Raw genomic sequence first — 14,928 nt, forward strand, 5'->3', positions numbered from 1 at the left:
GGGTTTGGACTTATCGACGCCAGCGATAGGTCCTTGATATTGGGACTGTTTCCCAACCCCAGTTGACTGTTCACCGTCCCCGTTCAGTATAGTCCCTTCCCCTCGTGGACCTCCACATAACAGGGTGACCGCACCATGCGAACGGGAGACATTGCACCTCACATATGACTATCACCCTGCTAGGGAATCATCGGGAGCTATGCTCCAGCTGATGCTCGCTGCATTAGCATGCACTGGCAACACCAAATGGCTACTGCAATGCAGAACACAGACATCAGTATCTTAACACTAAACACTAGGGGCCTCCATACACCAAGCAAACATTACGCCGTATATATTCATACATAAAATGCCAGAATGCACGAATCGCGTTCTTGCAGGAGACTCACCTAACCACACCGGAAATAGATAAATTGCGGGCCAAATAGCGCAGGACCATGTGTGCCACGTCATATTCCACATACGCATGCAAGGTACTGATTTGGGTCAGACCAGGAACCCCATTCCAGGAACTTAGAAGAGTGGTGGACAAAGAGGGGAAGTATGCCCTGCTGGAGGGAAACTTAGATGGGCAACCAGTACTTTTGGGCAGTATATATGCCCCAATTGATGAGCAAGGCAGGTTCTTGGACCGCTTCACAGGTGTTTTAGCCCAATTTTCATCCATACCGTGGATATTAGGGGGCGACTATAACTGTACACTATATCTTGCCCTAGATCGATCCCACCCTCCACCCACACACTCTCCAGCCCACAAGCAAACGGAACAGTTTAAAACCTTGGTCACGCAATGGGCACTCATAGATGCATGGAGAATGCATCATCCACAGACTCGACTATACTTGTTTCACTCCATACCACATAATTTGCGGGTCCGACTAGATAGATTTTTATGCTCAGTGCCGCTAATACCCTAAATTCAACACACGGACTACCTAGGCCGGGTCATTTCTGACCATGACACCCATATTCTGCGGTTACACTGGAGACCCCCATCCTCCAGTACCCACTTGGTGACTACCACAGAACTGCCTGATGGACCAAGTCTTCAAACACGAACAGGGGAAAATCATACAGGAATACTTCACTAATAACACAGGATCGGCGACATCTACATTAGTGGAATGGGACGCATTCAAAGTAGTGGCCCGAGGAGAATGCATCAAACAAATAGTAGGGGTAAAACAGACACTGGAGCAAGCACTAACTAAAGCCGAAACGCAGCTAGCCACCCTCACCAAACAAGATGACACATCAGAGGCAACAGCTGCTCAGGTGGCAAAGACAGAGAACCTGGCCGCCATCACAGACCTCCGTAGATACAACTTTAGGGCATATGCAACCCGGATGCATAAGGAGCCAGAAAAAACTGGCACACTGTTGGCATGGTTAGCCAAACAAGACACAGACGTGAAACTTATCACTGAAGTGCACGACCCCCTCGGAAATTTGATACGGCCCCAAACCAATACTACTCCGAGGTGTACCGTAGCCCAGCACCGACCAGGCAGGAAGTGATAGACCACTTTCTCGACCCATTGACGATTCCCAAAATCATGAAGGCGGAGGGAACTGCACTAGACACAGAGATACAATCCGCCAATATCACCCAAGCATTACATGCACTGGTTCGCAACAAAGCACCAGGGCTGGATGGTTTTTCCCTGGAATACTACACAACCTTCTCCCCCCTGTTGGTCCCCCGCCTTGTAGAGATGTTCGCGGCCACGCTAGGGAAAGGAGAGCTACCAATATCCCTCCGAGAATCAGTTATTGTGACCTTCCCGAAGCCGAATCGCGACCCACAACAGATGGCCTCATACCGTCCCATCACGCTTCTGTCCGCCGACTGTAAAATACTAGGAAAGATATTGGCGGAAAAGTATACACAAATCCTACGACCCCTGGTTCACCCAGACCAATGTGGCTTTGTTCCAGGCAGAAACATGTCCCAAAATATACGTTGCATATTCCATATCCATGATCAAGTGGGTGCTGCATTCCCCAGAGCTGCCTGTCTTATCCGAGACCTCGAGAAGGCCTTCGATACTCTGTAATCGGTCCCACACTCTTGGCATATACACAACTCCTGTACACCAAAGTAACCTCGCGCATCCACATGGGATGATGCATATCGCCAGCATTCGAGGTGAAGAGGGGCACGAGGCAGGGCTTCCCTCTTTCGCCTCTGCTCTCCGTCCTCGTTGTTGAGCCTCTGGCTATACGGCCGCGACGGGAGGGGGACAAAATGGGGTGACCCTGTGTCCCTCAGAACCTGGGTATATATGATATATAAAGAAGTGGTTCTGTCGGGAAAAAGTCAATTCCTTTGTTCAATGAAATCAATGTATCCACAACATTCAATTTTTGTGAAGAACATATACAATTTTGAGAAAGGTTCAACGTCACTATTTAGAGAACCAAACCATATACATTAATTATACAAAAAGGTAACACATAGAAGCAGTAATGTTGTACTGTCCAATCTCCTCAATGCATGAACACAGGTACCCCCTGTCCTGATGAAGACCCGCCTTTGACGCATAATAAGATGCGCTAATTCCTAGGGTCGAAACGTCGATGTTGCAGTCAAACTAGTCCACCCAGTTTCTCAGGCCCCAACACAAAGTCATTTTTTTGGGCTTGTGTTCATGCATTGAGAAGATTGGACAGTACAACATTACTGCTTTTATGTGTTACCTTTTTGTATAATTCATGTATAGCACTTTTTCACTTATCACCACGCAGTCACTCTTTGCACTTTAATCCCTTTATTACCCTGCTTTATATTGTTTGATGGACAGCCATGTTCATTAATTTGTGTACCTAATATCCATATAATACAAAGAGCCATTTTTGACCCAAAAATATTTGTCCTTGTGGTGTGTTCAAGCATTATGGTTTGGTTCTCTAAATAGTGACGTTGAACCTTTCTCAAAATTGTATATGTTCTTCACAAAAATGTAATGTTGTGGGTACACTGATTTCATTGAACAAAGCAATTGGCTTTTTTCCTCACAGAACCACTTCTTTATATATGGTAATCCCACCCGGAGCATTTTTCCAGGACTTAGACTCGCTCCTCAGCTCGCTCATATGGGGAACCAGCAGACATAGGATAGCACTAGCGAAGTTACAACTACCCACCACACAGGGAGGACTGTGGGCACCGTCCTTCGAATCGTACTTCTTGGTAGCACAATTATAGTGGCTGTCCTACTGGACGGCAGGCAGACACATAGGTGAGACGCACGCGGCGACAGGCCAGGTACCATCCCAGAACTCCGCCGCTTGCTACTGCCAGGCACCAAACAGAAATGCACATACCCCATACAAGTGGTGGTGGCACGCAAATGCATGGAACGGATATACCGTATGTTGGCAGGGAACCCTCTGTACCCCCCCTCTGCTACCGCTGGTCGGCTGGCCCAAACAAGAAAAATACTACACAACGGACATGCTCCGCATATGGACAGCCCACGGCCTAACCGAAATAGAGTCTCTGTTTGAGGACGGACAGCTTAGACCATATTGCCAGCTTATGGAAGACTATGACCTCCCCCAGGCCAGTTTCTACACCACCGTCAACTTATAGAAAGCTATCGATCACACCACGCCCTATCGACGGGAGAGCCAGCAACTCATCCGGTCATCCACACGATCATACACATCGGGGTGGGATGACACTTGACCACATGGCTCTGTAAAGCCATTCGGGAGCTCATAAACAAACCCCTGGAGGCCCTGCGGGCCATTTGAGAGGAGGAACTAGGGCGCCAAATACACGTGAAAGAATGGGAGATGGCCCTCAAATACCCCAAGAAGGTGTCCAGAAATGCATGCTTTAAAAATATACAATTCTACATCCTACACAGGGCGTATCAAACGCTGGCGCGCCTCCAACGATTTTACCCAGACACCCAGTTCGTCTGGCCCAGATGCCGATCACAGGAAGCAGATTTCCACCACATGTTCTGGAGCAATGTTTACAAGACACTCACGGGTCTTTCCCATATGAACACCTGATAAGCCTGTGCATTAGGAATCTTTCGGAGACAGAAGCAGCACAAAGTGTCAATCCGCTCTGTCTCACTGGCAATATTGCTGGCTAAAAGAGGTATAGCTATGTACTGGCTATTCCCCACGGGCCCCCCGATTGCGGCATGCGTGGGAGCAGTACAGAAATGGGTGGCAGAGGAGGAGGAAACACTCAAGGAGAAGGAGGTGAAGGGGATATGCAAGCACCCCATCTCCATGGAGTGGACCCTATTATTGCACCAATTCAAACAGCCACCAACACATGACAACCCGGACGGTTCCCCACACGCCCCAGTGGACCCACAACCAGAAGCCCCGACCGGAAGCGCACACACCAGCTCTCCTGTTATAGCAAATACGTAACAGGACACGTAGACAGGCAATATTGGCTGGACCCCCCCCCCCCCACCAGCACTCAGACATACCAACAAGTGAAATTCGTACCAACCCTGATATCCCGTCCGATGCATATACCCTAGGTCCCATAAACACTATCCCAGTTCTGCATCCCAGTTATATGTAGAAATTGTTTATTGACAGGGTTAAAAAAAAATACAAGATACATGTCCACCCAATGCAAGGATAGCAATGTCCAATGGTGCACAATGCATGAAATGAAGTCAAATTACATGTATTGTATTGCAATCTGTTTTTGTAATACAAAAATGTCAATACAAAATATTTCATAGTGTAAAACAAAAAGAAATTAAGTGGGTTTGGGGGGGAAGTGTTCTACCGCTGAGAAACTTTTAAAAAAAGAGCAGGCAAATTGTACATTTTCAAGCACATTTGAGAAAGCAAGAATGTTAATAAAGCAATTGTGGAAGTGTAGCTATGACATCAATAAAGATTTCGTAAGATAACGTAGCTTGCTGCTTATCAATATAACCACAGAACTTCATAACAAACTTTGAGATAACCATACTGAGTACCTCACGGATTTCTTTATTTATTGATATACCTTGAGAAATTAAGTATACTGAGGAAGTACAAGCTATTGTGATTTGTTGGACTGGACATAGTGCGACAGCAAGGTATAAACATTAAAAGGTAGTAGTACATCATCATCATCACTAGAGTCTCTTAAATGTGTGAAATCATGGAACCTCTCCACAACTTTGCTGTCATTGTCAAGGTACAATACAGACTGTGTTGTATTGGACACATCAGTGGTGTCATCAGCTTGAATAACCACAAAGTCTTTGTTCTTAAATTCTTGGACGATGTAGCTTTTTACAATCCCTAGCATGCACTCAAGCAGTTCATTCTGTATTATTTTAGAGGTGCCCTTGAAGACTGAAGAACTTGCTAAATGTGCTTCCATTTCAATGTCTATGCTTGCTAATAAATCCACAAGGCCTCTGAATATACCAGGATTTAAGGAACTTTGAGATTCACCATGCCCTCTTAATACTAGTTCAAAGCACTGCAGAAACAAATGCAATCAAGTATTTTTGATAGTATGCGTCTAAACCTATCTACTTCTTCATTGTGTTTCTTTATTGATTTGCGCTACACGTTGCTTATGTGGGCTTCGATCGGTGTGCCTGTCAACATTCCCTGTCTCGTAAGGTATTCCATATGGATTCTTGTGTGTGCATGCTTCTTTATTTTATCTGCCAAATGCTTCAAGTCTGTTACTCCTTCTACTGTCCGAGGAATGTTACCACCAAACAGCAAGCAGGGGAAGCAGAACAGAGAATTTGTTGAAGTACACCCTGTAAGCCAATCAACTTTTGTGTACCAGGTGTTTGAGAATGTACGTGTGTAAGTCTTCCCTCTGTCTTGGATACTTTGCTGTAGTTTTAGGTCTGGCCAGTCAAGTGCTAATTGTTTTACAATTAGTTTATCTTCATGTCACACTCCAACTGAACGGCTCAGCAAGTAGCTGCTCTACTGTATTCATGGTGTCTTACCATATTAAATTACTAGTCAATAATCAAAGTACAAGGTATGAGGTTTGGTGCAAAAACATCATAATTCTGTATAGATGCATATCTTGTGCATTATTGCAATGAATCTCCAAAAGCTCCCCTTCGCACAATATGACTGTTAAAAATATAGCCTTATAACCTGCTCCCTCGGAATGCCATACTAGTTGCGAGGAACTGAAGCAGACATATATCCTAAGGCACAGGTGAGGGCCTAAAATAAGGCAAGAGAGAGGGCCTTTAACAATCTGTATCGCCAGAGGCAGGTGGGCTATAAAAGTCTATTATTACATTCCATCCACTGACGGTAGAATGTTTCAAATTAAAAAGAGGGAAACAGAAAGTCAAACATTGAGAGCAGAAGGCTTACACCAGCATTTATCATCCCTGAGCCAATTCATTTTCTTCAGTTGAGCGCTCAACATTCAAATCTATCTTTAATTTTGATTACGCAATTCCATGTCTCAAATTGATACTGATGTGCATCCACTCCACTCACCATGTAGACCACATACATAGCCCTTAACTACAATGTAAAATAAAAAAATAGCATAAGTTTCCTTACCTTAAACACTGGGGTTGTTGACTGTGTTTTAGAGGCAGAAGAGCAGCAAAGGAGGTTGGGTCCTCTTGTTGTTTGCTCAAAAATTAGGTACAGTTCATCAGGCTGAAGCTTTACCAGATGCTGAAAAGCAAAATATAACATAATTTAGTTGCGTCAACCAAACACATAAATTCTACGCCAAAGCCAAGAGATGCCTTTGAAAATCATTTTAGGTGAAAAGGGTTTCCTTTGGATTATTGTTGTTGGCAAATCAATGGTAGGCATTGCCATAAGTGCTGGGTACTATTACTCACTGCGATTTAAAAAATTTAGATGATTTTCTTTTTTTTTTTCTTTAAAAAAAACAAACAAAAAAAACTGTCCAGTTAGCAGATGTTAACCAATCTCAGGTTGCCACAGATGCTATCAGCCTGTGCCGAGTAAGGGGGGGGGAAAAGGAGCGGCCCAGTGAAATAGCAGCGAGGTTGTACCAAGGCAACATAATCATCGGAACTGGGAAGAAAAAAAAACAGCACTCTCAATGAGACCAATCAAGTAGGTGCCAAAAGTTTCTTGTGGTATCCTCCACTCCTCCCCCGCCCCTCCCCGGCAGCTCTGCATGTAATGGAACTGCTCGCGGTGACATCACTTAGAATGTCACCGCTACCAGGGTTCCAAGGCGAGCGCCGTGGAGACAGAGTGAAGCTGCCACCTGTTGTGCCTGTTGCTGTGGCTGGGGTCGCTGCATTTCCCTTACTACTTTAAGCTTGAATAAATACTTTTATGACTCCCATCCTACTCGTGTCTGTCATCGATGACCATCACTACACTGACGACGAGGGTCAACCAGGGACAGCGACCTCAACACGCTTATGAGGTCAAGAAGCACTGTGAAGCCAGCGAAGAGTGAACTAAAGAAACTCCTGAGGCAGTCGAAAAGAAAAGTGTACTGTGAGCGACTGGTGGAAAGGAGCGGTGGTCGAAATCAGCTGGCAGTGAAATGTGTGAAAGGGCATCAACCGTGACCATCTGAAAAGAGGAGGTAGCGTAGTAAACGTGAAGTGTCTGTAGTGCGCGAGGCGTCGTACGCATTTACCGGCATGTGAGAAGCTGGCAGAGTGTGAATTTGTGGCGGATCTCACAGAAGAGTTGAGGACCGGCGGTGGAGAGAAGCGGCAGTCAGTCGTGCTCTCTGTGAAGAGTACCAGCTGCGACCGCGGCGCGGAATACCTGAAGTGTCTGCAGTGCGCAAGGCGCAGAACGCGTTTAACCAGCAGATGGGGTGATGGCGGTGCGTGGCTGCGTGGCTGGAGACCGGGGGTGAGTCGCAGCGTGACTACCAGGTGGGGCGGCTGTCACAAGCGGGACCACGTCAGCGTGCGGAAGCAAGGGCTCCTGTTTAGGTAAAACGCAGTGACGGTGATATGCTGGCATAGAATTGTCTGGTGGGGTGAACGGCGCGTGAGAGAGCCTTGCGCAGAAGATACCTTGGACGAGTGTGAACTACAGCAGCACATCTTTGTTGTAATGCGACTTCAGTAAGAACCCTACCTTCGTGCAACTTGTGGCCTAACATGCGCTTCCCCTGTGACTTTGGTGTCATCTGTTCAACGGGGAAATAGACTTTGGTGGACCAGCCCTGCTGCCTTGTGAGGAAGGGAAGTGAAGTGGGTTGGCCGTCTAGAGACTGGTGGCGTCCTGTGTTGTGAATGACAACAGGCCAGCTTTCAAGTACAAAACTCACCTCAGTGAGAGCTGACTTTGGCGCCACAGTGCCACCCGGTGGTTAAAAAAGTTTTTCCCCATACCACCAGTAGTGTTACAGTGTTAGTTGATTTAGCCTAGACTTTTCATCTTTAACTGTACATGTAACACACCCTGCTTCTGTATACAGGTTACTTTACACTTCCTCATACCCCCTTGAACCCATAAGTATACATTTGCTACAGATTTTGGGGAGGGCCCCCTGGGACACTGAAATTTTGCAGAGTGTAACACCTCCACCCTTCTTCCCAACTAACCCTGGGGAACCTGCAATACAATGGAAAAAGTGGAAAAAAGTGTTTTTAAATTATGCTACTGTGTGTGGCCCAAATCTTGGGTTAGAAAGGAAAGTAGCCCTATTGTCATACTACCTAGGAGCAGAGGGGAAAGAAGTGTTGGATCACTTCCCAGATCTAGGGGCGCAGGAAGCCAGGGGTCTGAATGAGCTGGAAGTCAGCCTGAAGAAATTAGATTTGCACTACCTCCCTAAGACTAGCACCATAATGGAGAGATACCATTTTGGAAAAAGAGTACAAAAGGAAGGGGAATCTGTTGAAGATTTTGTGTCTGATCTACGCAAACTAGCCGCGACATGCAAGTTTGGTGGCGCGAGTGAGGAGAGGATCAGGGACCAGTTTGTGCTAGCATGTAGGATGGAACGAGTATGCGAGGAGTTGTGTTGAAAGATGACCCACCCCTGAGGGAAGTCCTAATAGTTGCAAAACAAGTAGAACACATGCTGCAATGCGTCAGTGAAATCAAACAGGACAGTGGTGAGAAAAGAAGCGAAGACAAACCCAAAGTAAGCGAAGTCGTGACTGAATGTGAAGCTGTGTCTGTGGTCAAAGGTCAGAAAATAGTAGGTAAAGAGCAGAAAGAGAGCAAAATGGCATGGTCATTCAAGGGTACCTGTTATAGATGCGGTAAGCAGGGGCACATGGCCAATGACAAGGAGTGCCCAGCCCTCAAATTCACATGCAACAAGTGTGGCAAGAAAGGTCATTTCAGGCAATACTGCAGGAGTGGACAGGGACTTAGCAGACAGAGCAAGGACAGGACAAACGCAGTATGTGACGAAATAGTTGTGCAAGTAGGTGAAGGTCAGATCTGCAGTCTCAAAGACACAGTATGTGATGAAATAGTCGTGCAAGTTGGTGAAGGTCAGGTCTGCAGCCCTAAAGACACAATAAGAGTAAAGGGTACTGAATTAGAGTCATTGTTTGATTCCTGTTCAAGAATAACAATCATCAGTGCAAAGGAATTTCCACGGGTGTCCAAGGGGAGGATTAGTTTGAGAAGGATGGATGTAAGGCCCGGGGGGTATGCTGGTCGCCCCATCTCTATGAAGGGTTATTTCTGGGACACAATTGAATACAGGGACAGGACAACAGTGTCCAAGGTCTATGTGTCTACTGTCGGAGATAACATCTTGGGCTGGCAGGCACAGAAGGAGTTGGGGGTCTATCTTAATCCCAATAGCAATCCCCAAATCTTAATACAAGAAGTGCAAGAGTCAAAGGAAGATTTGGTGACAGAGTTCAAAGAAGTATTTAGTGAAGAACTGGGGGGTTTGAAGAATTACTGCCATAAGATCAAACTGAAAGAAAACGCGAAGCCTGTAGTAGCCAAGGTAAGGAAACTACCCATTGCCATCCAAGAAGCGGTGAAGACTGAACTCGAGAAACTGTGCAAAGCAGGAGTCATCGAACCGGTGGAAGCGACAGAATGGCTGGCACCAATTGTAGCTGCCCAGAAAAAGGATGGGTCGGTCCGGCTGTGCATTGACCTTAGGGCTTTGAACAAAGAGGTTGTGGTCGACCGGTTCCCACTGCCCAACATCACCCAGAATATGAGCATGCTAGAGGGTGCAAGGGTATTCTCCACACTTGACCTTACCTCAGCTTATTTTCAGATCAAGCTACACGAAGAGTCGCAAGAACTCACAGCGTTTGTGATGCCTATGGGCGCATTTATGTTCAAGAGGATGCCTTTCGGTCTGGTATCAGCGGCAGCCGTGTTCCAGAGACTCATGGGAACATCTTGAGAGAGATCCCTGGCGGCCTATGCTACCAGGATGATGTGCTGGTATTCGCAAAAGACCATGAGGAACACGACAAGAGACTGAGACAAGTGCTGGCCAGGTTTAGGTCGCAAGGATTAACTGTGAGAAGAGAAAAGTGCGTGTTCCGTTGCAAGGAACTGAATTTCTTGGGACATAAGGTAACAGCAGAAGGAATCCGTCTGAAAGCGGAGCTCCAGAACACCATTATGAACTTGGTGCCCCCGAAGAGTAAGGATGAAACCAAGTCCTTCATGGGAATGCTGGAGTTCTACAGCAAATTCATACGGAACTTTGCAGGAAGGACATATGCTATGCGACAGTTGTTGAAAAAGGACACAGTGTTCAGCTGGAGTGATGAATGTCAAAGAGAGTTTAAGGACGTGAAGAATGCACTCGCAGAAGCACCCAGCCTCAAGTCTTTCATACCCAATTGTGCAACTGTCGTCACCACCGACGCAAGCGCAAAAGGGCTAGGGGCGGTCCTCACCCAAGTAAGCACAGGCGGAGAAGAAACGATAGCCTTCGCCTCACGATCTCTACAGAAGTCAGAGAGCAATTACTCTGTGATTGAAAAAGAGGCCTTGGCAGTATTATGGGCATTGGGCAAATTCAGGGACTTCCTGTGGGGCACAAAGTTCATTCTACGTATGGGCCATAAGCCATTGGTAGAGGTTTTCGGTAAGAAGGGCTTGGATGCGATCTCTAGCAGGATCAGACGTTGGGTTGTTGGCCTCCAGGAATACACGTTCTGTGTTGAATATGTCCCTGGAACACGTAATTTTGCTGCAGATTGCTTGTCACGGTTGGTGAAGGAAAACAATGTGAACGAAACGCAAGACAAAGTGGAAGAAGATTTTGAAGACTACCAAAAAGAAAACGTGTGCGCAATTCAGAGAGCAATAGGAGAAGAAACATGGAAAGGAGCACTAAAGTCAGACGAGGTCTTGGATGAGGTGTGCAAAAGAGTAAAAAATAGATGGAAACCTGAAGATAACTGGGACGATGCTCTACGGCCATTCTGGATTGTCAAAGATGAGCTGTCCGTAGTCGACGAATGTCTGTTCAGGGGGACGAGGTTGGTACCTCCCACGGCAGTGAGAGAAAACCTGGATATGGCTCATGATAGCCACCTGGGCATCACCAAGACCAAACAAAGATTGAGAGAAGACTACTGGTGGCCGAGCATGGACCTTGCCATTGAAAGAAAAGTAAGAGACTGTATCCCGTGCAGCATCAGCGATAAAGTGCTGAGACAACTGACGCCTCCAATGGTGTGCAGGCCACCACCATCAGGACCTTGGGAAGAGTTGGCGTTGGACATCGTTGGCCCACTGACGGGAGAAGCGTGCACGCCGTACATTCTGGTGCTCATGGATCTGTACTCCAGGTGGCCGGAAGTGAAGTTTGTAAGTGAAATCACAACGAAGGCCGTCATTGAGTTCCTTCAAGATTTATTCATTAGGGAGGGATTACCCAGCAGTCTACTCACAGACAATGGGGTGCAACTGTGTTCGAAAGAGATGGAAGACTTCCTTGAAGAGAGAGGAATCACACACAAACGTTGTGCTCTGTACCAACCTGAGACCAATGGCATGGTCGAGCGCTTCAACAAGACCCTCAAAGAGAGCATTCAGTTGGCCAAGACCAGTGGCATGAACTAGAAGGAAGAAGTATGGAGGCGGATAGAAGCGTACAGGTTTACCCCGCACCAAACAACGGGAGTCACCCCGTTTGAGTTGCTCCGAGCAAGAATACCCAACACCAAACTATCGCCAGGCTGGATGGGGTGGCACAAGGGATGGGCGGCCCACTCCAAAGAAGCGAAGGGGCTAGAGAGACAGAGGGAAGCTATGGTTGAGAGGAAAGAAAGGTTTGACAGGCTCCACTCTACACAGGAGGCTGGGTTCAAAGTAGGGGACGACATTAAGATCAGAACACCCACTGGCAGGGCAAGTTGGTCTGGATACAATAGGCCCACCAAGATCACTAAATTGTTTAGGAATGCCGTCAAGACCCAGGAAGGAAAGATCTAGAACCTAGGAAGAGTAGTGAGATATCACCCCCCGGGAAGGATTCCTGTAGGGAAAGAGGGCGTGAAAGCAATTCCGAGGGGAGTATGGGTCCCCCTCCCAGGGAACAGTGGACGGTCCCTCACCCGGGTGGAAGGACAAGCCGGAGAGTGACCAGGCCGCCCAGACATTTGGAACAGTATGTGATGATGTAATTTCTGCTATACACCTTGCTTCTTATGTTTCATTTCTGATGCCTCATTCCGTAGGGAAGGGGGATGTGTGGTATCCTCCACTCCTTCCCCCCCTCCCCGGCAGCTCTGCATGTAATGGAACTGCTCGCCGTGACATCACTTAGAATGTCACCGCGACCAGGGTTCCAAGGCGAGTGCCGTGGAGACAGAGTGAAGCTGCCACCTGTTGTGGCTGTTGCTGTGGCTAGGGTCGCTGCATTTCCCTTACTACTTTAAGCTTGAATAAATACTTTTATGACTCCCATCCTACTCGTGTCTGTCATCGATGACCATCACTACATTTCTCTTGTCTTGTTTCGCAGCCCTGGCTAGATCGAGTTTTGAAATCTGTAAAAGTGCTGTGTGCCAGTCGTGGAATGTAGGTGCAGAGGGCTCTTTCCAACTTTTGCATATTTCTCTACGGGCCACCAGGATGAAATAGAACAGGAGGTTCCCTGCCGTGGTACGGGTCTGATCCACTATTCCAAAAATTACTAACCGCAGGTCCATAACTACTGCGCATCCCAAGATGGTCGAGAGCTTGCTGCTTATTGAGTCCCAAAATGGAGTTAACTGGGGGCATTCAAAAAACATATGCAAGTCCGAGGCCTCTATGAGACCGCACCTTGCACACGCCACAGGGCCCCCTGCAGAAAACTTGGAGAGCTTTTGTGGAGAGTTGTATGCCACATGCAGGGTAAACAGGTGGTTCCTGCGAAGCCATGCAAGCTTAACTAGGTCCCACAACACCTTGTAAGACATAGTCCAGAGATCATTTGCATTGAAGTCAGGCATCAGGGCACCCCACAGTTGTTCTGGGAGACAGAATTCTCCATCCATTTCGTCCATTATTAATGAGTACCATAAAGAAACCTCTTTTTTTACAGGTGGTTGATCTACTAAAAGGGATTCCACATAACTACCTCCCCCTATTGGCGAATTATTAAAACGTGAGGCTTGTGATGTTAATGCATGGGCCCAGCTAGCTATTTGTATATATTTAAATCTTGAAAAGTTGGTCCCAAGGGAGCAGAATCCCTTCCACGAAGAGGTCCCCCCAAGCCACTATCCCAGCTTCTCTAAGTGGTACAGCAAGTGTGTCGCCCAACCAGCCTGGGGCCTCCGGAAGATCCCATATTGGTGCTCTGCTAGAATAGTACCCCAGTTTGGTTAAGGATCTTATCTTTGCCCAAGTTCTTGCCAGGCCCTGTAGAACCTTCAGTTTCACCTTTTTGAAAAATTTGGGAACTCCAAACTTAAACAAAAATCCAAACCGCCCAATTCCTTCACCCTTCAATAGTGCTTCAAACAAACTACCAATGCCCTCTCCTGTAGGCGCTTTTAAAAGCATACGAGCATGAGATAGCTGAAATGCCCATGCGTAGATCTGTAAGTCTGGACCAGCCAGGCCCCCCTTCTCCCTACGGCGTCTTAGCTTTTTCCAAGCTATCCTTGAGTTCTTGTTTTTCCAGATGAAGGAGGTTATCTCGCCCCGTAATTTAGCCAACAAGGAAGGGTAAAAAAAAAAGAGGGATTGTATTGAACAAAAAAGAAACCTTCGGCAAGATGGACATTTTCACCAAATTAACTCTGCCTAATAAGGAGAGGGGAAGATGCATCCAAGCTCTCATTAGTTTTCGGCACTCTTTCGCAATTATCGAAAAGTTGGAAGACGCGATCAAAGAGATATCTTTAACAATATTCAGCACTAAATATCGCAGGCTCGTGCTAAGTCGTCCATTAAAGCAGGTCACGTCATCATTCCAAACCATTATTTCCGTCTTAGAGGTGTTTACCTCGTATCCGGAGACTGCGCCAAACTCCACGGCCAAGCTAATAGCTGCCGGGAACGCGGTGCTAATCTCAGATGTCATTATCATGACATCGTCCGCGTATAACGCGACCTTCTTCTCCCAATCTCTATATATGAAAGGCTTAATATTGCAATCGTCACGTAATTTTTTAGCAAAAGGCTCAATATAGAGGTCGAATAAGAGGGGGGATAGGGGGCAGCCCTGACGGGTTCCTCTAGTGATGGCAAAAGAGTCAGACAGGCCCCCATTAACAAGTACCCGTGCTGATGGATTATGGTATAACAGTTGCACTGCTCTACGAAAGCCCTCACCCACACCGAACTTTGCCAAGGCCCCCCGACAGGTACAACCAGTTGACCCTGTCGAAGGCCTTGGCGGCATCCAACGTGAGAATGGCCAATGGGGCTGCCTCTGAAGTTGCCATGTCAATTGCCCCTATTAAATCATACGTTAACTCGAAGAGCTGACGACCTCTGACAAACCCCTTCTGGTTGGGATGTAGAATTTCGGGGACGATCTGGCCCAACCTCTTT

The 14,928-nt window shown here is 47.0% G+C and overlaps 1 long non-coding RNA gene across 1 annotated transcript in view; it reads right to left on the bottom strand.

Annotated features, from left to right (window-relative positions):
• Positions 1-14,928, bottom strand: part of LOC144798011 (uncharacterized) — a 119,299-nt gene that overhangs the window by 16,970 nt on the left and 87,401 nt on the right. Inside the window, exon 2 of the long non-coding RNA XR_013603482.1 lies at positions 6,535-6,654. This is a non-coding gene — a long non-coding RNA (uncharacterized LOC144798011). The remainder of the gene's footprint in view (positions 1-6,534; positions 6,655-14,928) is intronic.

Source organism: Lissotriton helveticus, chromosome 12, assembly GCF_964261635.1.
Source record: "Lissotriton helveticus chromosome 12, aLisHel1.1, whole genome shotgun sequence".
NCBI classification, from domain to species: Eukaryota; Metazoa; Chordata; class Amphibia; order Caudata; family Salamandridae; genus Lissotriton; species Lissotriton helveticus.